The sequence below is a fragment of the Scomber japonicus genome, chromosome 11 (genome assembly GCF_027409825.1).
Source record: "Scomber japonicus isolate fScoJap1 chromosome 11, fScoJap1.pri, whole genome shotgun sequence".
NCBI classification, from domain to species: domain Eukaryota; kingdom Metazoa; phylum Chordata; class Actinopteri; order Scombriformes; family Scombridae; genus Scomber; species Scomber japonicus.
In genome coordinates, this window is record NC_070588.1 from 8,928,237 (window position 1) to 8,952,869 (window position 24,633).

Genomic DNA, 24,633 nt, shown 5'->3' on the forward strand with positions numbered 1-24,633 from the left:
TTGGGGTCACATTTCTGCATTCACTGAGAATCTGATAAAACTGGTTTGTTTATTAGTTGAGAGCTTTCACTGCATTTTTGGGATTGTGTGAAGATATTAATGGACTGAACTGAGCTTAGTGTTTCATTTATTTTGACTTTGACTAGTAGTATACTGTGTGACATGTTATTTTTATGTGTTGGGAACAGTTAGATAAAGACATTAAAGTGCACTAAACTTATATCTACTTTTCTGATTACTTAGTACTGTTTTGGCCTTATCTAGCTTCTTTTTTTATATATGGAGTAAATATAATGAGAAGCTGGTTCCAGACTTGTGAATCATGTCCACATCTTCAGTTTATATGGTTATGGTGGTTTTGTGCGTATTGGTGGCTCTTTCTGTTTGTTGAGGAAACAAAACTAGAGCCAGTTATGGGTGTGTGGTCTTCTAACACAGTAAGTTCACTAGCTACATCCATGAAAATTAAAAACAGAAAATGGACAAAAAAGGTGAAAAGCATGGTTGAGGTTGTTGCTCTATGGGTTTCTCTAACAACTATTATCATTGTATTTCTTGGATCATCATGAAAAACATGATTGTAACTACTCCAATCATAAAACACTGGCCCAACAGATCTGTCACTCACTGATTATAACAAAGCCAATATGAACACGAAGTCAGACTGAATGAATGAAGTGAAATGAAACTGTTATTCAGTGTGATAATCAGGAGGTTATGTTCTTATATGTCTCGTTCTATTTTATTTCCAATTTAAACTTTACATACTGTTCAGGGTCAAATTTGACCCATAATTACATTTGAGACATTTTAAAACACCCTATACACATTTTTCAGCCAGACTTTTCCCAATGTGACCCACAGTATTTTAAAAGTACAATAAAAAACACCCTTCAAACATGTTGTTGTATTCTTTATATTCTATAAAAGGTTCTCCCTGGACTATAAAATAATGTCTTTTTTTCCATAAATAAATAGAATAGACTCTGCTTGCTCTCTGACAGCTTCATTAAGGAATAATCAAACATGTATTAATGACTAATGAGGGAATGTATGAATGTGAATTGGCGTAGAGACTAATTATGAGTCAGAATATGAACAGTATGTAAGGGATAACACTTTTAATTGTATTTAAATGCCACGTGTTGCTTTTATATCCTGTCTTAATGCATTTTATGTTTTGAATTTGCTTGTTGTTGAAATGTGATATACAAATAAACTTGCCTTGCCTTGCCTAAAGCTGTGTATGACAAAAAAGGTTGTGTTAATGACAAATAATATTGTGTTGTCTGCCTGTCTACTATTCATATATAATGATATCAGGAGCCTTTATTCCAGTTTAATGTAACATATGTTATAGATCAGTGAAGTTTCATGCAGCCAATAACTAACAACAGATATATTTGTGCTGATCTGACTTGAAAAATAACCCTGTTTGATCTTAAACTGACTGACTCACTGGGTTAATTGATTCACTAAGCGTTACATTGACTAAAGCTTTCTGGACAGTGATATAATAAATAGACCAATCAGAATCAAGTGTTTGACAGAATAATGTGACAAACAAACAAATTATTTAAAAACTAAATGAATGTTTCTACCTTCCATTGATAGAGGTACAACCTGAAACCTTGTTTACAACAGAAGAAGGAAAAGATGGAAAAGATGGAAAAAAACAGGACAATTGTCTTGGTGGCAAAAAAAAAAACCAAAAAACCCAGAGCCACAGAGAAGAGAGGAAAAACAGATCGAACAAGTCTGGGAGTCCAAAATGAGGAATCGAAGATGAAAGGGAGGAGGAGATGAAAGGGAGGAAAAAAAAGAGAGGGCAAGGAAAGGGAAAGAAACTGGACAGAGACAAATGGCCGCGGGAAATGGTCGGTGCAGGAGAGCCCGCCTATGAGACAGCCCTCTCAGCAGCCCTAACACAGACTGATAGGCCCACCAGGCAGAGTCACCACTCCGATCCATTTCATCCCTGTACCTTATCCTCAAAAATCACATCACAGACCATATTAGGCCTATTTAACTTTAACAAGGTGCCATTACTCTTAATGGGAACACTGCAGGCCTATTTGTTGTTTAATATGACGCGTTATATTTTAGTTGTACTTCAAATCAAGATGATGTGTTTCCTGCCTGTTATTAATGTCATAGTGATAGTATTTAGTGGTTCTCTTAACTGCCATTCAATGACTTCATCAAGACGAGGAGAAACAAACACTTTCCACGCTTTCTACAAACAGTTTTTTATATTTTTCACAAAGATTAAGTTATATTTGAATCCAATCTGGAAGCTCTTTGTATAGACTGGAGGAGGTTGGGTTCAGCATGCATGAGAAGAAGCTAAGTCAAGATCATTTCCAGTGTGGAAATCTTTTTTTTTTTTATGATCTAAAGTCAGATAGAAAGGTAAGGAAATGTGTGGAAGTAGCCAAAAGCTCGGAAAGTACAGGAATTTTCCTTTAAGAGTCAAAAAGATAGATGAGTTAAAAAAAAAACAAACCTCAGATGTTGCAATAAGACTTAAAAGTTAAGAAGAAGGGAGAGGAACATAAAATAAAGACAGAGAGCGACACAAGGAGGAATGCGGGGGATCGTTGTTAACTGTCCATGTATGATGTTAGATAAGTGAGTGCTACTGTCGCCCTCCCAGAATCCCATTACTTTCCCAATAAAGCTTTGGCAGCCCAGTGATTAACCTCAAGAAAGCGAGAGGGAAGAGGAATTTTAATAGAAATGGGATCAGGGTTTTTTTTTTTTTTATTCTGTGTGGTCAAAGCCGAGCCGTCCCCTCTCTCTCCTCTCTCTCCTCTCTCTCCTCGCTCTCCTTTCTTCCGCTCCGTTGCCTCCTCAGGTGACGCACCTTAATGGAGTACACGTGTGGGTGCTGGGTGGCCTAATGGAGAGGTGTCGTGCTAGGAAGGGGAGTGCCTGTCGCGCTGCCTGATTGAAACTGATGGGCCAAGGTAAGGAGGCCACAGAGTACGGCCACCCAACATCGCCCTCCCTGTCTCATCAAACACACACACACAGACAAACACACACACACTCATACGAACACACACATGCACACTTGCCTCAGAGTCCATTATTCAATTTGGCCCGTCTAATGACCAGTGAATTAGTCTGCCAAAAGCGATTTGCCTTCTGAGCCCTACTGCAAGACGTACATGCTTTCATCCACTCTGCATATTAAGAGGCGGCCATTCAGACGCCGACATGCCATGAAACTCGTCCAATCAGCTCTGCGGCAAATTTAAACTGGACGAGCTCAGATTGAGGAAGGTTTTCGGATAAAAATGAACAGTTCAGGCACAAGTTGGACATGTTGAGGAATAAACGTATTCGCTGTCTGAAAAAAGAGAGTTTGTAGAGAAGTTTGATTCTGTAAAAGTAAAGAAGTGACAAGGGTTGAGTTTATCATTAAGTATATTAAGGGATCTGGTGGTCATCAGGTTCTTAACCTGTGTTAAACCATTAAGCATAAAAAGAGGTAAACAGCCAGTCTGGCTCTGTTAAAAAAACACAAACCTTCCTCTACCTCTAAGTTGACCTAAGAACATACTATATTGTGTTTGTTTTAATCCCTTCAGAACTCATCAGCACATATAAAGGTAATTTTTGCTATTTAACCAAAATATTTATTGGCTATGAGCAGTTGCCAGGCAACCAATGGAGACTCCAGGAAGTAACTAGTTGTAGCCAAGAAGAGTCTGGCACATAACGCACCATAATTTGGCTTCTTGTTTTTTTTTTCTTTCTTTACATCAACATAATAAAGTCTTCCTACAAGGTTTATTACAATGTCTTGTTAATGGAGTAATAAACACCAGTATGATGGGCACCACCACAGTTGAACCATACCGGACACAAACTTCCATCATGATTTGCACTAATTGTCGTACGAGTAGTGATCCAAATTAGCTTGTAAACTGTTATGAGGTTGGCAACCCAAAATCTGAGTCACTGACTGTATCCATGTTAGCCAGGTCACTGACTGAGGATGCACGGCACCTCAAGGTGCTCGGCTTCTGAAAAAAATTAAATCAAAGTCCTGCTAATGTGAAGAGACATAAAGAAAGATGGCAGCTATACCTGTCTGTTTTGAACACCCTGGTATATGCATGAGGAGACTTGATTTGGCTCAGGTTTGTGCCTACTGTGCTCATCTCTGACATCTGTAGAAAACTGTATGCAGCATAAAATCATTAATAGTTAATCCAGACCTGACATTAGTATTCATCCCAATCATAATGGTAAGCATAAAGACAAAAGTGAAAGGGACAGGCAATCAGCACTTTGGAGTGTCTACAGAAAACCTAAAGTAATGAGGAAGGAAATGGCAGAAACATGTGTGTACTGAGGACTGGAAGAGCAGGGAGTGTATGGATTTTCAGAGCTGTAACACCGTGACCTAACAACGAGGGGTCGTGTAACATCAGACACTTTCTATCCACACCGAATCCATTAAATATGCACATCTGTTAACGTCATGTAAACAAACCACGTACTTATCAGCTGTGCACTAAATATCAGACTGAAGATGTAACCACTCAAGAAAAAGATGGATGAGTACTTGCTATCTTCTTGTGATATGACATAACATATACCCAACAGCAACTCAACCAGAACCTCCCTCCAGCCAGCTGCTACCTTATTTAGCTTTTTCTAGTGAAATGAGGAGATATCATAGAGATTACTCCTCATTTCAATTCAATGAATCAGCTGTTCCTCATCCAGAGTGATAGGAAGTAAAAAGTTCAGCTCACTCCAAAAGAAAACAAAGCAATCAAACTGATTTTGTGGCTGGCGCTCGCTTGTGTCGCAGTCAATTAGAACAAAGTGTTACACATCATGATTACCACTAAACTTCTCTCTCATGTACACTCAAACTCTCTGCAGTAAAAAAAAACAAACTGTTGCATCATTGTTTAAAGATTCGTAAGATCCAGGTATCACATTTAATAATAATAAAACTCTTCTACTTTTGCTTTCTTCCATCTTTTTCAAGGTTGTTGGGTGGCTGCCTCTCCTCTTTTCACTAGGAGCTGTAAAATCTATTTGACAGCTCTGATTTATGACACAGCATAGGCACAGAGCGCCTGTGGGGATCTGGGTGTATGGCTGAGTGTGTTTGGAGGTGTGCGAATGTGTGTGTGTGTGTGTGGGTGTATGCATGAGCGTGTGCGGCTCACGGCGGACCACCACTGCTGTGCTCAATGCTCATGCACCCGACGGAGCACCCAGATATACGGGAGCTCCTGAAAACTGACGTGCGCTCGCAAATATATAGAAACACACACACACACACACACACACATTGTACGACATCTGTGCAGCATTTACAGAGCCTGAACTTCATTACAGATTCAAAGAAGAAACTTGCTGAAACTACACGCCTAAAATCATAAAAAATAAAGTTTCATGAGTAACTTAAATCTTACAGTTGCCTAAAAACTACACTACTTTTTCTAGTTTGCCAACATTCTTCCAACAGGCTTCACAGTGTTTCATTGATTTCTATCACAGTCGTGTTGTTGTGGAGAACACTAATGCAACTCATGTCGACTTCCAGAGTATTCTGCAGAGTTTTGGAAATCAACAGAAACTTGCAGCTTTTGCAGTTTTTATTTTTTTTAACTTTTGAAATGTTTCATCTCTTTCTCTTCTGCCTTCTTCTGTCCATCTCACCCTGCACTCTTATTGTCTCTGCTTGTCATGTTCTCCTCGCCTGGATGACCTGTGCTCACCTCGAACACCATTTGTCACATTCAAGGCCAGGTTAGACACACCATGATCCTGATCTGTGAGCGTGTATGCTACAAATGTGTCGGTGTGTGTGTATGAGGGGGCGTGGAAGTTTGACAATAAATGCTGCACAAAGACATGAGCCCATTCGTATACTTTTGTGTGTGTGTGTGTGTGTGTGTGTGTGTGTGTGTGTGTGTTTTTGAGCCTGTGACACTCTTATCTGGGAGTTTGAATTTCACACCTCGTGCCTTCGCCGCTGTCAGGCAGAGAAGCAAATGATGGACAGCAGGGAGAGGACAGGGTGGGAAACCTCAGCCAGATGAAAAAGGTCGTGACAGCTGACAGAGAGGAGGAAAGTGTTCATGGACCCCTAAGAGGACGAATGTCGGGAGGCAGGAGGGAAGAGAATAGAGGAGGACAGATGTATAGTCAGAGAGTGGGAAGGGGAAAAACAGCAAGAGCTAACACTTTGTAACAAACACAATAAAAAAAACCCAACATGAATTGTGGTTGAGTTCTTTCAGTGGTTGAGACGCTAAAGTTTGAAATTAAGCTTTCTTCTGTATTGCGAGGCGAGGGGGTTTATACATAATACATTTGTTTGTGAAAATCCAATTTTTATCACTACATGTCCTGTTCCATTACCTCAAAATAAATTCCTCTCAGCTAGCAACTAAGATATGAGCAAAAAACATTTCAATATTTATATCCATATGAATCTACGCTGACATAAAACTGCACTAATGAAGTTTATCTCCGCGGTGATAAAAGGAGCTGACACAAATCTCTCGGGCCGTGAAGTGTCTCTCTGCCAGCTTAACACACCTTGGTTGTTTGTGCAGTCTCGCTACAATGTCCTCACCACCCCCACCCCCCACATACACACACAAACACCCCCTCCTCCTCTGTCAGTCTGTTGCAGTCATTAGCAGCATGCTAATCAAGGCTAATTACATTGAGACAGGCAGACACAACTCATTTCTTATCATGACAGTTGTGCCGCTGTGTTTGTGGTGCCTGAAAATGTTACGCCAATAAATGAGGCGCTGCTCATAATCAACAGCTTTTTTCTTTTTCTTTTTTTTTGTCAGATAAATAAATATTCCCATGTTTTCTATTTGATTTCCATTGTTGCTGTTGAGAAATGTTAATCGGTTTGTCTGAGCTTTTATAGAAGCTGTACATCTATTTTTTCTTTGTGTTGGCAGTACGTGAGGAAGCTTAGGTTATTCTCAGAGGACGAGAAAAAACAACCAAATCAATTAAGAAACTATATTTAGTGCTATACAATCTCACAAATGGTAATAATGATACAATTTAAATCCTTTTAAGTACACAAATGTATGACTATATGAATATGTGAATAATTGAAACGGCATATGAAAAGAAAAAGCAAAGGTAGGAAGCAAAGGAATGGTTAGAAAAGGGAGGGGGGGAAAGAAAGATGAAGTAAGAAAGAAAAAGGGAGGAAGAGGATGTAAGATTAGAAAATGAACCTTGTTGTAGGTAAAGTCTTTTCCACAAGCGATGGATTGTGAGCATCAGGCGATTCAGACACCCCCCCTTCCCCTCTCTCTCTCTCTCTCTCTCGGTCCCCCTATTCAAGTTACAAAAGCTCATTTTGGAGATTTCGCTGGCATGGCAGAAAAGCTCTCTGTTCCCCATTTCCCATATTTCATATACGGCCCATTGGAAAGCATCGTCTACGAGTGTCATGGCTTGGCACATTTATGAGAGATGCATCGAAGAACTTATTACTTGGAAGATATGCTTAAGTTCAGCATTTTGAAAGTAACTACTCTGTATGGTAATTCACTTATAAAGCAATGGTAAAAATATGATTATCTACATGGACGCAGGTTACATCAACACTATACGTAAGGTAGGTTTGTATTAGAGTTGCAGATTATAACATTAATAATATGTTGTTTTTGCATACAATTAATCAAGGTACAAGACATTATAATACAATGAGAACAAAGAGTACTGTACACTTTTTACATTTGAATTAACAGAATTTGATATAGAAGATAAATAGCAGTCAGTTAAGCTCTGATAAGATTTAAGGAAGAACAAAAAGTCATTAATGGTTGAGAAAAATTAGGTTTCAAGGCAAGAAATCTCAAAAGCTCCATCATCCATTCATTTAAACTCTACTGATGTTTAAGTAAGACATTGATTGGTGAAGCTGAATGTCACATGATCTAGCACCAGGACCTGTCAATCTTCAATTTGATTCGAAAAGTAACAAACATGTGAAAACATATTTGGTACTTGGTTGGAAATGCTTGGTTGGTTATCAAGGTCTAAGCACTTTAAAAAACATGTTTAATACTGCACATGTTCAATCTGAGCAGACGTCTAATCAGCAAGAAATTGAAAACACCTGCAGGGGCATGCAGAGTACAGACTGACTGAACTCTCTTTGTATGTGAGTTGTAAATTAATATTACACTAAAAATGTTTTATTTGGGCTCAGCTTGTGAGGGATTAACATTAAAAAAGGGAAATCACTGTGCTCTTTATTTATTTAAATCCTCATTCCTGAAAGTGTTTTAACCAAATTCACAATGTGGTCTGTAATTGATCTACATTCAGCAGCTGGTACCTACAGTACAGTATGTAGATGTATCTGATAACAGCTTTATTAGATTTTTTTACAGGGTCTTGCACTCCTGATGGTTTTAAATCTTTTCTGTCATTGTATCGGTTCCCAAAAAAGTCTTAAAAGGGAAACTTCAGCATTATTTCCCCATCATTTTCTGATTAAATGACTAATAATAGCTAAGAGCTGCAGTGTAATCCTTCAGAGCAACTGCACAACGTTATGCAAAGGTCTCTACAGAGGAATAAAACACATTGTGTAACCTACTGCTTGATCTGGTCTGTTTGTTATTGTGCCTGAACAAGTATTAATCAGGAAGAAGTCTCACTCTGAAATCTTGCGAAAGTTGAGTTGTTGCAGGAACTTATACATTTCAAAATAGAAGGACTTTGCTCTAGATGGGATTTAAATTATAGGCATTACCTACCCATTAGGTGACTGCAGCAGCAATTATTGCAGGGGTGGGGGTAAAAAATGACCCATATAGGTGCTTCAGATTGGATTTAAATCACTGACTGCAGGTAATGTTAAAATCACCCCACCTGCCCCATACAAATATATCCAGTCTAAATGATGCTGCAGACATACTGGCAGTGCTTTAAGGATTGCATTCAGTTTCAGTGTTTTCAGTTCTTGGATATGTGCTGAGTCACGTAGATGTTAACGTTTGGATTCGATGCACAACGCTCAGTCAAATTCTTACTGTGCAGGGAGCTTTGGGACGATGTCTCTATGCTCAGATTCATCACTCAGACACACAGAGTCATTGTTAAACTTTCAAAGTGAGCTGCCAACACCACATTTTTCTTAAACTGACCTCTTGTCAGTGGAGTGAAATTAATATTCTGTATGAATTGTGTTCAGGGGCGCAGTGTGGACCAGTGGTTTCAGATGTGGCTCTCCAAACCGCCGACCCTGGTCAATCCCTGTATTGACACGTTGAAGTGTCCCTGTGGAAGACACTAATCTGCACTTAATGGATTATCCAGTCCAGTGGTGTGGTGCTGACTCTGACCTCACTGTCGAGGGAACTGAGTGAAGAGATTTTCTTGAGTCAGTGTCACATTATTCTACTGATGATTGTCTTTTGTAAGTATGTGACCTCATCCACACCGCTAGCATTAGCCGCTAACCCACGAGCACTCTGAGGAGCTGAAGTACTAAGCAACTTATCAGGGAAGCTCCCAGCGCAGGGCATTAAAGCTGACTGAGTGAGCGAGCAGAGCAACACTGGCCCAAAGTCCTGCTTAGTCATCGCTTCTCTCTCCCCTATGTTGAAAAAGTGCCACTTTCATTCCCATGGTGATAAGGGAGAGTGAAAAGGTGGGAAACAGACCTGTGTAATGCTGATGGACGTAGTCAGTGTGTGAGTGAGCAGGGGGCTGGAGTGCGAATGAGGGGCTAAAAATGCAGCATCAGCAGTGGTGGGTTTACTTGGATGAATGGACCCGACTCGATGATGTGGGGTAGGTGGGTGTAGGGGGAGATTGGAGAACGGAGGGTGTCAAAGCAAGTGGCTGAGACACGGCAAATACTGCCAGTGAGCTGTGGCCACCTAAGTAATTACTACCTTTGCTGTTAGGCTAATCCCTAAAGCAGAGCAGCAGACTCAGGAGAGAAAAGCTTAGAGCCACCGTGGGGCTCCCCATCACCCTACTTCAATTACCCATAGACATAGACCTGTCTCACTCAGAGAGAGAGAGAGAGAGAGTGACAGTGACAGTGAGAGAGAGAGAGAGAGAGAGAGAGAGAGAGAGAGAGAGAGAGAGAGAGAGAGAGAGAGAGCAAAGAAGGGCCATATCACTTAAATAAAATAGTTATGCATCTCTAATCTGCTAATAAATAATTATGATTTCTTTAAAAAACACAATTGTTACTTTGCACACAAAAATACATATATATATATATATATATATATATATATATATGATTAATTAAAACAGATATAGTAGAATGATGGATTTGCACTCACATGTTTTACTTTTGAACAGAAATCTGCAGTTGAAATATTATAATGATGAATATATAGTTGAAAGAGAAAGAGGGTACTATTGCAACTTGCTGTCTTGCAAATTAATTGCCAGCTTTTTAGCATACGACTCAAGATATTCATGTTTTCTGGTGTTTCTTATTGTTCATTGACACCAGTAATATTCATGAACATAGGACATATATTTAATTTATGGCTGTATGAGAAAAACAAAAAATACTTAATATTAATATATTATATATTATATATATATGTTTTGTTAGTCACACATATGAACACACCTGCTATTTACATTTAATGTCTATAGTTCAAGAAACAAAGTTATAAATATCATTACTAACATTAAGTTTGATGACTGGATATTTGTTTTTCCATGATACAATTATGTATTAAGATATAAAATCAATATGATATATTAATTTCAATGATAAACTGTAAACATAATCACTTAAAAACATATGTAAAATGCTTTTTGACCAGCAATCACTAAGCTACATGTCACTTGTATCATCTACAGTATCGACATTATTGTGCAAAAAGCTGTTATGGTGATTTCAACAAGACAAATCAAGAAAAAAGTACATTTCTTGTAAAATACAGATGAATTTAATGACATTTCTCCACATGGAAATCACCAAAGAAAAGAGAAAATGCACCATTTACCATTTAAAGTGTCTAAAGTTAATTTATAAAGGCTTGTGTAGCTATAGAAAAACACACAGTGAAGAATTAAACCCCTTTTAGCTGTGAGGCACTGTCAGTATTTTGTGCAGAGGAGCAAAAGCAGATTTTTACAGCAGTCTGTTGTTGCCATTAACAACCCCAAACTTGACAGATAAGTGAAACAAATTGTTTATTACAGCGAGTGCACGGCTCTCTTCCCTGGCCAGTTACTAGTAAAAATTGAAAGGTATGCAACAAGCAAGCTCAGCAACACTGCCGGTCTGTGAAGTGCTGCTGCGAGGGGGGGTTTACCTTTGCGTTCCGAGCGTTTCTTGCGTCTCCTCTTGAACCTGCGTCGGATGAGGCAGTAATAGGAGCCCATATTCTGCGCGCCGTTGGTAAGAAGGGCCATGGCTTGGTCAAGACTTACACCGAGACGAAAATCAACCGAAAACCCTCTCTAACTGCACTAAATGAACCTGGAGTAAATCAAACTTCAGCTGCTGGGATCTCACTGTAAGCACCAACACATGGTCTACCTGTCCGTCACCTCAGTCAGCCAGCGCTCTCACACTTGTCCAGTTTGTGCTGTCAAGCTAATGATATTCTCAAAATGCTCAACTCCACACACCTGCAGCGTGTCTTTGTTTCTACTTTAGTCCTTCCCTTGTATACGAACTATCTTTCCCTCCCTCCATCCCTCCCTCACTTTCCTCCTCCTCCTCCTCCACCTCTTCCTCCTCCTCTCGCTGTTTTTCCTCTACTCTGTTGACTCCATGTCTGCCCTATCAGAAGTCAGAGCGGGGAGGCGATAGAGTGTGAAAAAGAAGGAGGGGGGGGGGGCCAGCAGAGATTCATGTTTTCAGAAGGTTTGTGAATTAACACAGGGAGCAGAATCACACTGGCTATACCTGTCTCATCACTCGTCAAAGTAACTGACATCTCCAACAAGCAGAAAACAATCTCACCCCCCATGACGATCCCTGTTCTCCGCTTTTCAGTTCATCACGTTTCTGCAATCATACTGTACCACTGTGTTGAAGGTATCTTTAATGCTCCTATTGCACGAAAAACACACATGGGTGCACTGAATACTATGTCAAAATGCTCATGTTCACACAGGCACAGGCACAGGCACACACACACACACACACACACACACACACACACACACACACACAGTAACATCTAGAAAAGCTCAAATCACATCTTGAAGCATGAAGCAGATCTTAAATAATAATATATAATATATAATGAATAAAACCACCCGTGCAGGTTTCTATTTCTTTTGCTTGCACACTGTTCTCTTGCAACATGAGTATGAGGACCTGGACCTGCAGCAACTAAGACAGAACTACTCTGCCTCCCTCTAGTGGTGATATTGCACAATTGCAACTATCAAACATCTTCCAAGCTCCAATATAAGGATGAAAAGGGACCACCTAATACTAAAAGGTGTTGTTGATTGTTGCTACTTGTTTAAATCCTCTTCCACTCAAACATGAGTTTATTTATTCACTTGCATGATTGGCCTTTACTGTGGAGATTGATAAAAAAAAGAAATCTTATTTCATATTCATGCTGAAAGTCTCTCTGTTCGCACCTTAAATCGGAGTCTAAGATGTGTAACAAAGAGTGTGATTTGAAGCCAATATTGGTTCACCGTACAACTTACACAACTGTGATATGGAAACGTGAAGCCTCCAAGTAGGAGGAATATTTTCATATTTATAGATCATGGACTTGGTAGAGAGGAGAGGATGTATCTTTATATGTCTTCAAACATGTCCCAGGGGATTCTTAATCATGGTTGAAAGTTTAGTTGAGCTGAAAAGTAGTATAGGCTACATAAAGTCTATACTATAGCATATCAAAAAAGTGAAGTAAGAAGAAAGAGTCTCAAGAAAAGTGACTCAAACAACAGATATGCAAAAGGCAGAAAAAAAAAATCCACTCACCTTTAACTTGTTGTGATGTCAGTGATCGGAAAAACCTGGGAAGGAGAGAGAGAGAGAGAGAAAGAGAGAGAGAGAGAAGTAAGTAAGTAAAGTTCTAAGTAAGTAAACAGCAGAGATTTTGGCTGACCGCAGAGTCACTGACAAAAGATCTGGATTACTGACAGTAAAACAGTTTCAAGGACACAGTGCATCCAAATTAGCGGCCGATACAGACGCCAAGAGAAGGTACACACACTAGGATTCATGCTCCAAATGGAATTTGGCTTTTTCCAGTTATTGAAACTGAATCTATGATTACAGCTTCCAAACCTTTTCAAATGTTTCCTTGAAATATAATCTGATTGCTGAAGGTTTCCTTGTAAGCATTATATTTGACAAACAATGCCCATATACAGAGATGTGTACTGGTCATGTAGGCACTTTGTGTACAGACCAGTGATCAGAACCAGACCAACGTGCAAAGCTTAAATAAAAATAATGCTAAAATGTTTTCCCTTGACTGTAAATAGACTACACGCTAAGCAAAAGTTGCACCCACATAACCTCATCGACTGTCAGTGAACATATAACCACATTTATTCTCTCTTTCAAATGATTGACCATCAACCTGTTTATTTAACCACTTTAGCCGACAAGACAGGACGTTTAGTTTTTCCACCAACCAAAGTGGCACCAGTCAACTGGAAGTTTAGATTAGAAACTGTAGAAGTTTACATCAAGGTTGGATTAATGGTCTAAGACTGTAGAAGAGAGGTATTACTACTAACATCAATGTTGACAGTGAGCCAGGATGAATACCAGGAAGGCACTGTGATACCTTCTGTTGTTAAGATCCTTTCTGTGAATATTAAATGTGCAGTGTTCTGGTGTGGTAAGACTTTAAATGCAGAAATATCTCATTCTAACTGGACTTTCTGGATCATATTTTATTGTCTCACTGCTACCTTAAACAAGCCAACCTCACAAAAACAGCCCTTTGCTTAAACAGTGCAGATCTGTTTTCAGTATGAATCTCAGCTACGACCCATGTTTCCATGATAACAATTAGTGACAGCTGCTGATCGATATCATCAATAAACAATAAAGAAAAACATTTATAATTTGTGGTTTGCTAACATTGTGTGGAGCGAGCTATGAGGAAGGAAAGAGGTTTTAGAGACCGTGGTAACTCACAAGAAATAGACAGCAGCCTGAGGAAAGTCTCTAAGCTTGAGTGACGTGTTACTGCAGCAGACGTTCTGAGTCTTGACACATGTCTGCTACAGGTCTGTACTGTGCTCAGATTTTATGCAACTGAAAGTTTATTTTGGTATTGTTACACTGTTTGCTGAGCTTTCCCCAGCAAAAAATGTCTCTGAGACTGTTGAATTTTTTCCAGAAGCATTTTCTGCTGGGTGAAGGGAGCTGAGCATGTTTTCTGCTTAATAAGGTAGTTAAAATCTGAATAACTTAGTGCAACAAATGATTTTAGATGTTTATCTGAAGTTTATTCAATCTAAGCTCTAGTAGAAGGCTCTATTTGTAAAACAGGCTTTCTTTTTCTTAAACCTACAGTACAGTGCAAAACTTTCACATATAGATGAACGTCTGTTACATTTAAGCCCTTTCCAAACAAGTTCATACAATTCTGATTAAGCCAATGATCGGCAGATAAATCTCTCTGTGTTTAACAGAAAACCAAAGTTTTTAATCTGGTGTTTGGTTTGACATTCCCACACTGGCCAGCTGAGCAAACTCATTTGCAGTCAGTTCTCAGCTATCTTGAAGGGGGATGAAACTATTTAATCGTGTGGCTCCACTAGACTTTCCAAACTTTATCAGACCGAATAGATCAAATTCTGATGGTGAAAGAGTCATTTTGCAGGAATTGTGTGACACTAATGATGCAAGCATGTCGATAGTGTTTTTGTAATTACTCTTACTACCAGGAGGGGGAGATAAAAGTCCTGCACTCCAGCTTTAAGCACAGCAGTCTGCACCCACTGCAGTCTGCTGCATGCAACATGAACACAAAGAGTTATATACAGTGTATAACATGGAGAGACAGTGATGACAGTAAGTATATCCTCTATTATGTAAAATGTACAGTGCATTGTATATCCTGCACACTGGCTGTCCATAGTCCTGATGTGCAATCATATAGAATTAGGAGAGAAACATGATTTTCCTTGTTCTGGCTAAACTCCAGTATACTGGATTTGAGATGAAAACATGACCATGAGGTTAAAGTGATGTTGGAGGATTTTAAGGGGATTAGGGGGTGTTTACATCTACATTTAGTGAACAGTGTAGGATTTGTTGCCCTTTTTATACACTGTTACAGATACAGCATTTTTTTATGGATCACGCTGTTGTTATGGAGAGGCAGAGCACTCTAAAAAGGTCTTTGGCTATTCTAAACATGGAGAGCTTCATTTCAAAAGGCCCCTTTTTCGATTTCATCCACTTCATTCAACTTAAGTCGTCTCTAAACAACTGACCTGGCTGAAGGTGTTACAGCAGAGCCAGGATAATGCTCTTCTACATTTACGGGTATCATGATCACACTAACTTCAAACCTCCGTCAGAGACACCAATAACCTTGAACAAATACTTTGTGTAGAGAGGCCTTAAAAGGCTGGAACCAGAAACTTGAAACACTCCCTTCTCTCACAGTCCTAAAACATAAATCGTGGTGCTAGATTTATTATCACTGTGCCACATGTGCCAGTATAAAATCATGTAAATTATTTAGATAAGTTGTTGATACCTTCCTTTACCAGTGTCTCCAAGGTGACATGTGAACCCTTCCTTATTCAAGAAATGCTAAATTCAAGAGGAAGCCCACAGAGAGCTGGTTAAAAATAACAGTAAGTCTACAGGCGGGTGTTAAAAAGATGTCCCAGAAAAAAATGCCACTGCCAAAAATCTCCAAAGCTTATACAGTACAGATATACAGTAGCTGGGGATAGAAATGATAGCAAAGGAATAAGAGAGGAGGGCGAGGACGAAATAGAGACATAAAAGCTTGAGATGAGTAAAGGAAATTAGAGCAGAGGATATTAGAGAAAAACCCCCGAGTGAAGACGCAAGATAAAGAAATAAAGCAAAGCAAGCCAGAGACGTGGAGATGAAGAGAGGGAGATGCAGAAAGGTAGGATGAGGTGAAGAAAAAAAAAAAAAAGTACTCGCATCAAACGATGGAGCTAACTGGGGTCCTTTAAGGTCAGTGAAGCTGTTTTTACTACTGCTCAACTCTTCTGCAGCGGGATATAAAACATTCTTAAAATGTGAATTTGAGGTTTGAGGGTTGTTGTTTTTTTAGAAATTAGAAAAAGAAGCACATAAAGTTAAACTGAGCAGAAAGAGAAATAGAAAAACAAGAAAAAAAAGGGAGAAGTTCCTGCAGAAACAAAGTGAGACAGCATATGAGACGAGAGGAGATGGTGAACTGGAATACACTCCAGACGCAAATTCATTCATGCTTCTGTGTACAGGCCAACCATAACTACAGCTGGCCAAGTCTCACCACAACTGCCTTGGCTAGGCGACTGGTTTTTGTTTTGCTTTTTTTTTTTTCTTCTTCTTTTCTTCCGATTTAATTTATAGAGACTGTGCACACATGGGAGAACTGGAGTCGGTGCATGCCCTGCAGAGGTTCGTGCAGAAATATGTATCCACCGCTCTAACATACAGAAGGAAAGAGGTGAGGCCGTGTTATAAAGCAGCCAGTACGTTGCGGTTATCCAGACTTGAATTTAAAGACGTTTCAGACTCCGAATAACAATTCAACTCCTGGTGGCCTTTTTGCTGCGGTTTGACAGAAGAAACACAACCACTGACGAAAACAACCTCTTAAACAGTTTCACAGGCGAGCCGTCCAGGCTACTGTGGTGAGCCCATCTGTTGGTTCATACATGTACTCACAGTCAACTGCGACTAAAAAGCACAAAGGCCTAAAAATAGTCAGTGGGAACAGTTTTGATTTATTTTTTTTTAAATCCAGCCTTCTGTAAGCCGTACATATGAATTTGAGATCCAGCAATCATGCAGAAGTTTAGATGTTCTAGCTTCACTGTTGGGTTATGATTAAATCAGAGGTCACTAGAGGAGCCTTTGGAGATTTCACTTCCTAATCTGCGTTGAACAAACAGTAGTAATATTGAGAAATATGCCGATAGATTTAGTGTAATAGTGTAGTATAACCAAACACCAGCATGTGGAGACACTTGGAGCATCAAAGCGGTCAGATGTCAAACTCTGCGGTGTCATTAGACTGATATGTTGACATACTTATTCTTATAATTAGCGAACGAGACCCTCCAGCAGAACCAAAATATGCTCATTAGCATTTTTATAAGCACTCCTCATTAAAAATTCGGTACCACAAACCAAAAAGCCATCTAGCTAACAAGCTAGTTTAAAAACAAGGACACTAACAAGCTCTATTAATCTGCCTTTTTGCCACATTTTCTAACATCTGGAGAAGAACATTAAAAAAAAAAGACCTCCAAACCTCACAAGGTTCCCTCAGATGCTGATGAAAAGCCTACGATTGAAGTTTGCCCATGTGTTTCAGCTGCATGTCGAAGCAGTTATCTCAAGTCACAGTGGAGAACCGACCGAAAGAAAATCCCAACATGTAGACATAAGCATGTCCTGTGGTGCCTGAATACCTGAATATGAAGGCAGATGAAAAATATCCAGGCAGGAGTAGAGTTTCATTGCCTTGTGAGGAAGTCACGTTCCTAAAGCAACACTCACTAAACCTCATCTTGTGCAGAGTTTGGCAAGAGGAGAGAGAGAGAGAGAGAGAGGGAGAGGGAGAGGGAGAGATGGTGCGCGAGAGATTAGTAGAGACAGAAGGGGAGAGCCCTTGAGAGCTTTTGAGAGTTAGTGCGTGTTGGTCAAATTATTAGGGTGTAATAGGTGCTGACTTCCTCTGGGCTCTTTGGAAGCTGGAGCCAGAGGGGTGCATCAGGTGGATAGAGATACAGGAGAGACATTATATTTGACAGAGGTGATCAGAAAAAAGTAAATAAATAACTCATCAAGATACTTCTAAATGGGCTCGGCTGGTTGATTACGAAAGAGACACTGAGTCAGTGGACTGTGTGCGATAGGAGTGCGTGACTGTAAACCTCAACCCTTCTCGACAGTACACGGTCTTCAGTCAAAAAATTAGGCCAATGACTCCGTAACCACTGGCCACACACACGGAGGCTATAGCCAGGGTCCCAATACGACAATGCGTCTCCCCCCTCTGACCTAGATTGTTCCCACATGTACATACAAAGAGATGCCATTTTAATTAACCCGTCATTTAATTTTAAGTGTGTGATTATATTGTGAAGGATTGAGGGTGTGTGTGTGTATGCATACAATCAAGAGAGAAAGAGAGAGAGCGAGGATGTACCACCATGTCCTGTTATTTTCTCTATGGTACCGATGAATATCTGGCAGTGTTTTTGTTTTACTCACGTTTGTCCAGCAGAGGGCAGCACTGCTACAATATAATTAACATTATGCAGTAAGCACCAAGAGAATGGGGGATGTTTTTCATTTAAGTGCATGTTTAAAAATGATTTCCAGTACACTGCTCTAACTGATCACATGTGTTGTGCTGTTGTAAAATACAGAAGGGTCACCGGGTTACATCTGCAACATGGCAGGGATGCACTCACACCTCGCTGCTGCCTTTCTTTCACTGACAGCTGCATGGGTTGCAGTGGTCAGCTCCAAGTGTGAATGTGTGACGGTGTAAAAAAAAAAGAGAGAGAAAAAATGACACATTTGTGTTCAAAAAGGCACAAACTACAGGAGCAGAAGCTGCTGACTAAGACAGTGCAGCTCTTGTCACAAAAAATAAGATAGAAAGACAAAAAACTAGTGACACTTTTTAAATAAGAAACTGGCCCATGTACTTAATGCAATCAAGTTGTGAGGTAACAGGAATGAACTAATAGTTTATTGGGTTTGTTAGAAGGAGCTTTGTTGTATGTGTGGTTTTTACAGCACTCCTTTTTTTGTATTCTGACTTTCTGTGCACTTTCAGAGAATTACTTTTTGATTGTGAACTGACCGCTGAGCAATCCATCAAACTGGCTGCATGTGACGCAAGAATGTGACTATGATTCCTGATACTGCACTGATGACGCCTATTGTGTTGGTCGGTATGGGCGATGCAGAGCCGGGTGGGATCTGCGGGGGACAGTTTGAACCAGCACGTTTGTTGTGCCCTCCCGATGAAGCTTCTCACTGGCAGGTAGAGAAGCAGCTTGTGGCTCCGTGTGAATCAAGCTGTCTCCCTCTCACACCAACAGTGAGGGTTGTAGGTGACAAAAACTGCATTGCATGTGAAATAGATATGCCAAAGTGGGAGGAAAACAGGGAAAAACTGTAATAAATAAATAATGATATAAACAGAGAGCATGTTCTATGTGGTCTCATGGCAGAACATACGGTAAATATTGTGACTGTGTGCACAGCACTCACTGTCAGTGACAGTGAGGCCAAACAAGGAGGGGGTAGTGAGAATACACACAAACATACAAGTCAAACACACACACAGTACTACACATCCTTCAAGAATTATCATTAACCTCTTAAACTCCACAAGGATGCCAGAGTCGAAATGACTGTATTTCAGAGGTTGTAGCGGGCTCAGTTTTAAAGCTAGAGTGAAAGTTTTGGTATCATATGAAACTAGATAAATGAAACTATGAAACTAGACATGCACCCACCATGTCATGGGGAGGGGGTTAAATAATGGTTCAAAGTTAGGTTACAATTTAGCAAGTGAAAAACTGACATGGCTATTTTCAAAGGGGTCTATTGAACTCTCATCTCGTGATATCTGAACAAAATTGGGTTCTGAGGGTACTCCCAAGACTCCCCTTTACAGACATGCCCATGATGCTAATCTCACACCATGTAGCTTTTTGCATGCTGTATAAATGTTATTTTCGTCTATTCTAAAAATGATGTACATGAATATTTCTGCATATTGGGGTCCTTAAACAGTCTTGGAATTGAATAAATTAGGTGTGACTGGAAAGCTCAGACTCTTTTGGATTCAATGAGCCCAACTTTATTCATGCGTGATGATGTTATTCCCCACAGTAGCCACTTCATTGTAGTGAGACCATTTAAAAAAAGAAAAAAAGGAACTCACCATACCAACCTATTGGGACCTCTATGATAATCACAGCCTTATGAAACTTCACAACCACCAACTAAAGACCCAGTGCATTCAGGGGAAGTATGACCTTCCTACGTATATTGATAAAAAGAGGGTCTCTGAGCAATTTCCAGAACAGAAGTGCAATCCAATTGCCAAAAAAAGCAAATCCAAGTCACAGCATGAATCTTTTCAGTGTTCCTCAAGGTCTTGGAGGGTTTTTGACCATTTTTTTAATCTATCCTTAAGTGGTCAAAAATGGTTAAATTGTGCATTAAACCTCTGTAACAAACGGTAATAACTCAAACATTTCTGCAACAACTTAATGACGCATAACTGAACACATGAACGTTCATCATATATTTCCATCATGACGTTTGAAGCCATTATACTTTTAAAATTGAATAGGCGCCTAACCGAAACACGATGTTATCTCAAATTAATTTTTGGTTCCCAGCTTTCAAATGATGTATACCACTTCTATGTGTCATATCCTGTTGACCTGCTTCCCCTCAAAAAGAAAAAAAGAGGGTCTATACTAGGGTGGGCGGGGGGCAGGGGGCAGTGGGGGTTGGAAAAGGTTAAACAAACTAAGCTGCTAGTAGGTTCCAAAACTGTGATTATGCACTAAATTCCAGCCTCGCCGTCACGTAATTTATATAATTTACGAGCTGCTATATTCTACTGTTTGTCTCTATAAACCTGCTTCTGTTCTAAATAAAAGTGCCTCTAAACAGGAATGACTTAACTCTTCCTATGGGAGTTCCCTTCAGTTCCCAAGCCTACCATCAGCTCCCACTGCTGGGTGTGGTCCCCCTCCAGCTCTCTGCTTGGGACGGAGCCACTCCTTCGCTTGTGGCTTTGGGTGTTTGGCTGACGCTTGACCAACAGTGTTTGTGTGTATGTATATAGTAAATGCTTGTGTGCATGTGCAGGACGACGTAAGCAAGAGGAGAACAAAGGGCAGCTCTGTGTTAGCTGCTTTGGCAAGACACGCACCTGAAAGTCAAAACTCAGCAGCTGGAAGAGAAGAAGGGTGGGATAAGGGCAGCAGGCCTACAGTCACACTATGTTTACTAATATGTATTTTATAGTTTAACATGTATGTTATGCAAGAATATACTATCATCACACACACACACACCCATAACAAAAAGGCATCACTTCCCCTCAAACTTCTATGCTTCTCCTTCTTCTTTTGAGATTTGCCTTAAATCCCGAGGCACTCCCCTGAATATCAACCACGCTGAGCTATTTTGATTTTCTTCCACAGTTGTCATCTTCTTCCTCATATCAACACAGGCTCAGCCGAGCTGCTCCGAGCAACATTTTGACAACAATCTGTGGGAAATCCTGTAAGATTTGCATGTTGTCATGGCAACACTGACGGAAAAAAAAAACCCAGAGTTGGGGCGTTGGAGTTCCAGTTGCAGGTAGGCTGCACAACCTATTTTCCAAAAATCTGACCTGACTTGCTACAACAAGTTTTTTGGCTTTTCACAGATTAGATTATTACTAAAGATCAGATTAAAAGTTTCAGGGGGAAAGTAGATAATTGAGATACGTTCACTAAAATGTGAACGTGACCGCACCACGAGATGCCTCAACTATTTAGGTGATTATCTGACACTGAAGTCCAAAGCAACAGATAACGAACAGTTTCAAGGATGCTCAAGGAGGTTTTAATTGTAAATCGATGCGATGATAAACCACATGCGCTGCACGCTCCTCGTTAACACAAAACACATACACACACACACACACACAGGTAAGTTGTTCATAATCAGCAGCAGAATTTCTATCCTGCACGGCACATTTCACCTCACCGCTAATAGTCCCCTCCCCTTCTTTATTAGATGTTACAAAAAAAAGATGTCAGCATTTTCTCCCATGACGAATGAGTCTCTTTTCTCAGCCAATTCATCTTTTCTACCCTGCTGTTTGCCCTTGTTGACAACACCACCTTACATTTCCTGTGTTATGGCGGAGCGAGGAGGGAAAACTTAAGGTCACGGTGGAAGAACTAGATCTGGCAGCAGAGGGGAAAAGGACGAATGAACAGAGGGGGGTGGGGGGGTTGTATTCAATTAACAAGGGACAGAGCGATGTGCAGAGGTGGAGCGAGATCGACACGAGGATCAGACGGATTGGACAGTAAAATGTGTTTAAGCAAAGATTTACTGCTAAAAAAAATCTCAACTCGATAATCAGCTCACATTAAATTTTAACCAGTAGCATTAGACAGTGAAATACATGGCTATGGAAGGCTGCCCTGAAACTGTTGGATCGACTATATAATACACACACAGATTTTTTTTACTGCACTGCAATGCGGTGTGACATTGAGGATAATGACTGCACATACACACACACACAGACACACACACACACACATGCGACTGGAGGAAATCCCTGGTGAATACACATAGAAATGAGAAGGTGAGCATGCATGGTCATCGCTCAGTTTCCTTTTTTTCAAAAATAGGAAATTTGAGTCTTTACAGTAGAATAAGCTCTGTGAGGTAATTTCTTATCAGGCTACACTGAGCAACAAGCGCGGATGTCGTGACAGGTGAGGCGAAAGCAAATTTATTTGTGTGGAAACATTTCAACAATAAGGCGATTCAAAGTGCTTTCCATAAAAAACATAAAATCAATCAAGACAGGATGTAAAACCAACACATGGCAACAATAAAAAGACATTTTAATATGATTAAAAGTAATATAGAAGATTAAGTGTTAGTGCAGCTGCAGATGTTGGCATTCAGTGTGACTGCCAATCAACAACTCTATTTCATCACAACAGGAAGTCCATTTGACATCAACTTAATAAGATGATCCATATAATGACCATCCATAAAATGACTCATGAATGCTTTCTCATTTGTATCCTCTTTGATTAAAAGGAAAAATACAGTTTGTAACAACTTTTTTGGGGTTTTATTTACATCCTTTCCCAGCCACTCTCCGAAAGTCAAGAGCTGAGATCTTACAACACAATAGATCCAAAAGGAAAAACATGCACAAGCAGACACGTTTTAAACAATCCTCTAGGTTAGTCAAACTGCACCAGTACCTAAAAAAAACAAGCTCCCACCAACTAAACCCCCCCCCCCCCCCCGCACTGCTTTTATCACAGGGCTGTTTTCACTCTGAATGCAGCCTTCATTGTAATTTTCATTCCACACAGAAGCTGTGCTGCTGGTTGCTAGGAGCAGATAAATGCATGTTTTTGTTGATGATTGGAGAAATTTGCCAATTTAGGAGTTGTTATTGTGTGAGTTGACTTGCAACAACTTGTGTGCAGCTGCGTCAGTCACATCCACACACGTCAGCATGTTTCAGTTGCTATTTTGCTATTTCGGTTGCTCATCTGGGAAACGGGTCAAATCTAAACAAACTTCACAGTCGCAGTAAATAATAATCTGAGATAGACCGCTGTTCGGCTTTATTTTTTTCATTTTTTTCTTTAACACATTTTTTAGCTGGCTGTATGTAATGGAGAAAATCAATGCTGCGGCAACACTTAGTCTTCAGGCTGAGATCTACAGCAGGGAGCAATGTCAATATTTTACATCATGATTTTCACTATAACAAAAAAAAAAAAGAAGGAAAGAAAAAGAAAAGAAAAGAAGCAATGTTTGATATTGATTTGAGAAAAAAGTTTCTTCTCTCTACATGGCCCCATTTTACTTCTTCTTCTTCCATCTTAGACCACAGCCTTTTATTTACTTCTACTTCCAAACTAAATTATTTGACCATCTATTGCAGCTTGGGGAAGGCTAAAGTTAATAACAAGCCCTTTTTTAATTATTAAAGTGATGTAGCTGTTACTTCTGCATTGAACATGTCTTGGCAGTACAGTAGGTCCACTGATTGAGTCGTTCTCAAGCTCACTCCCACGTTTTAGATTTCCTGCCTTTTCTAAAACCTCTTTGCCCAGTTTAAAGCTACCAGATCTGGTCCAAATGTGCTGATGTGGGACAACTGAGTACAAACTGTTGCAAGACTTGGAAGTCGCTGAACAAACTCAATTTGTAATCACTTGGAGGTAGCACGCCTTTCAACAACAGAGAACCTCCTTCTGATGAAATATTGCCGCATCAGGAAAGTTTGAGGTTATCCCAAAAATAAGCCTTATAAAAAGCCCTGACTTTCTCATGCACCTGGCTCTGATGAGACTCCGTGAGCATCTCTGTGCGCTGGGTGCCCACGCAGGTGTATATACGAGTGTGTATGTTTATCAAAGAGTCTGCATTCGTGTGTTCCTCTCCTCTCTTTTTTCGGCGTCTATCTGGGTCAACCATCTGGGGAGTTGCCAAGGCCTTGGTGAAGTGGGCAGCTGGCCATCACAGCTGGCCCGCAAAAAACACACACACACACACACACACATACACGCTCATGGAGGAAAACGTAGAGCCACCAGGTAACATCTGCATAGCCACCGCCCAAAGCAAAGATCCAGCCTTGACACCTGAGCCCTCATTATATTCTGTGGGAGCAG

General features: G+C 40.1%; 1 protein-coding gene across 2 annotated transcripts in view; it reads right to left on the bottom strand.

Annotated features, from left to right (window-relative positions):
- Positions 1 to 24,633, bottom strand: part of adarb1b (adenosine deaminase RNA specific B1b) — a 118,534-nt gene that overhangs the window by 27,505 nt on the left and 66,396 nt on the right. For both annotated transcript variants that reach the window (XM_053329010.1, XM_053329009.1), the window contains one exon: positions 12,971 to 13,005. The gene's annotated coding sequence lies outside the window, so the exon portion shown is untranslated. The remainder of the gene's footprint in view (positions 1 to 12,970; positions 13,006 to 24,633) is intronic.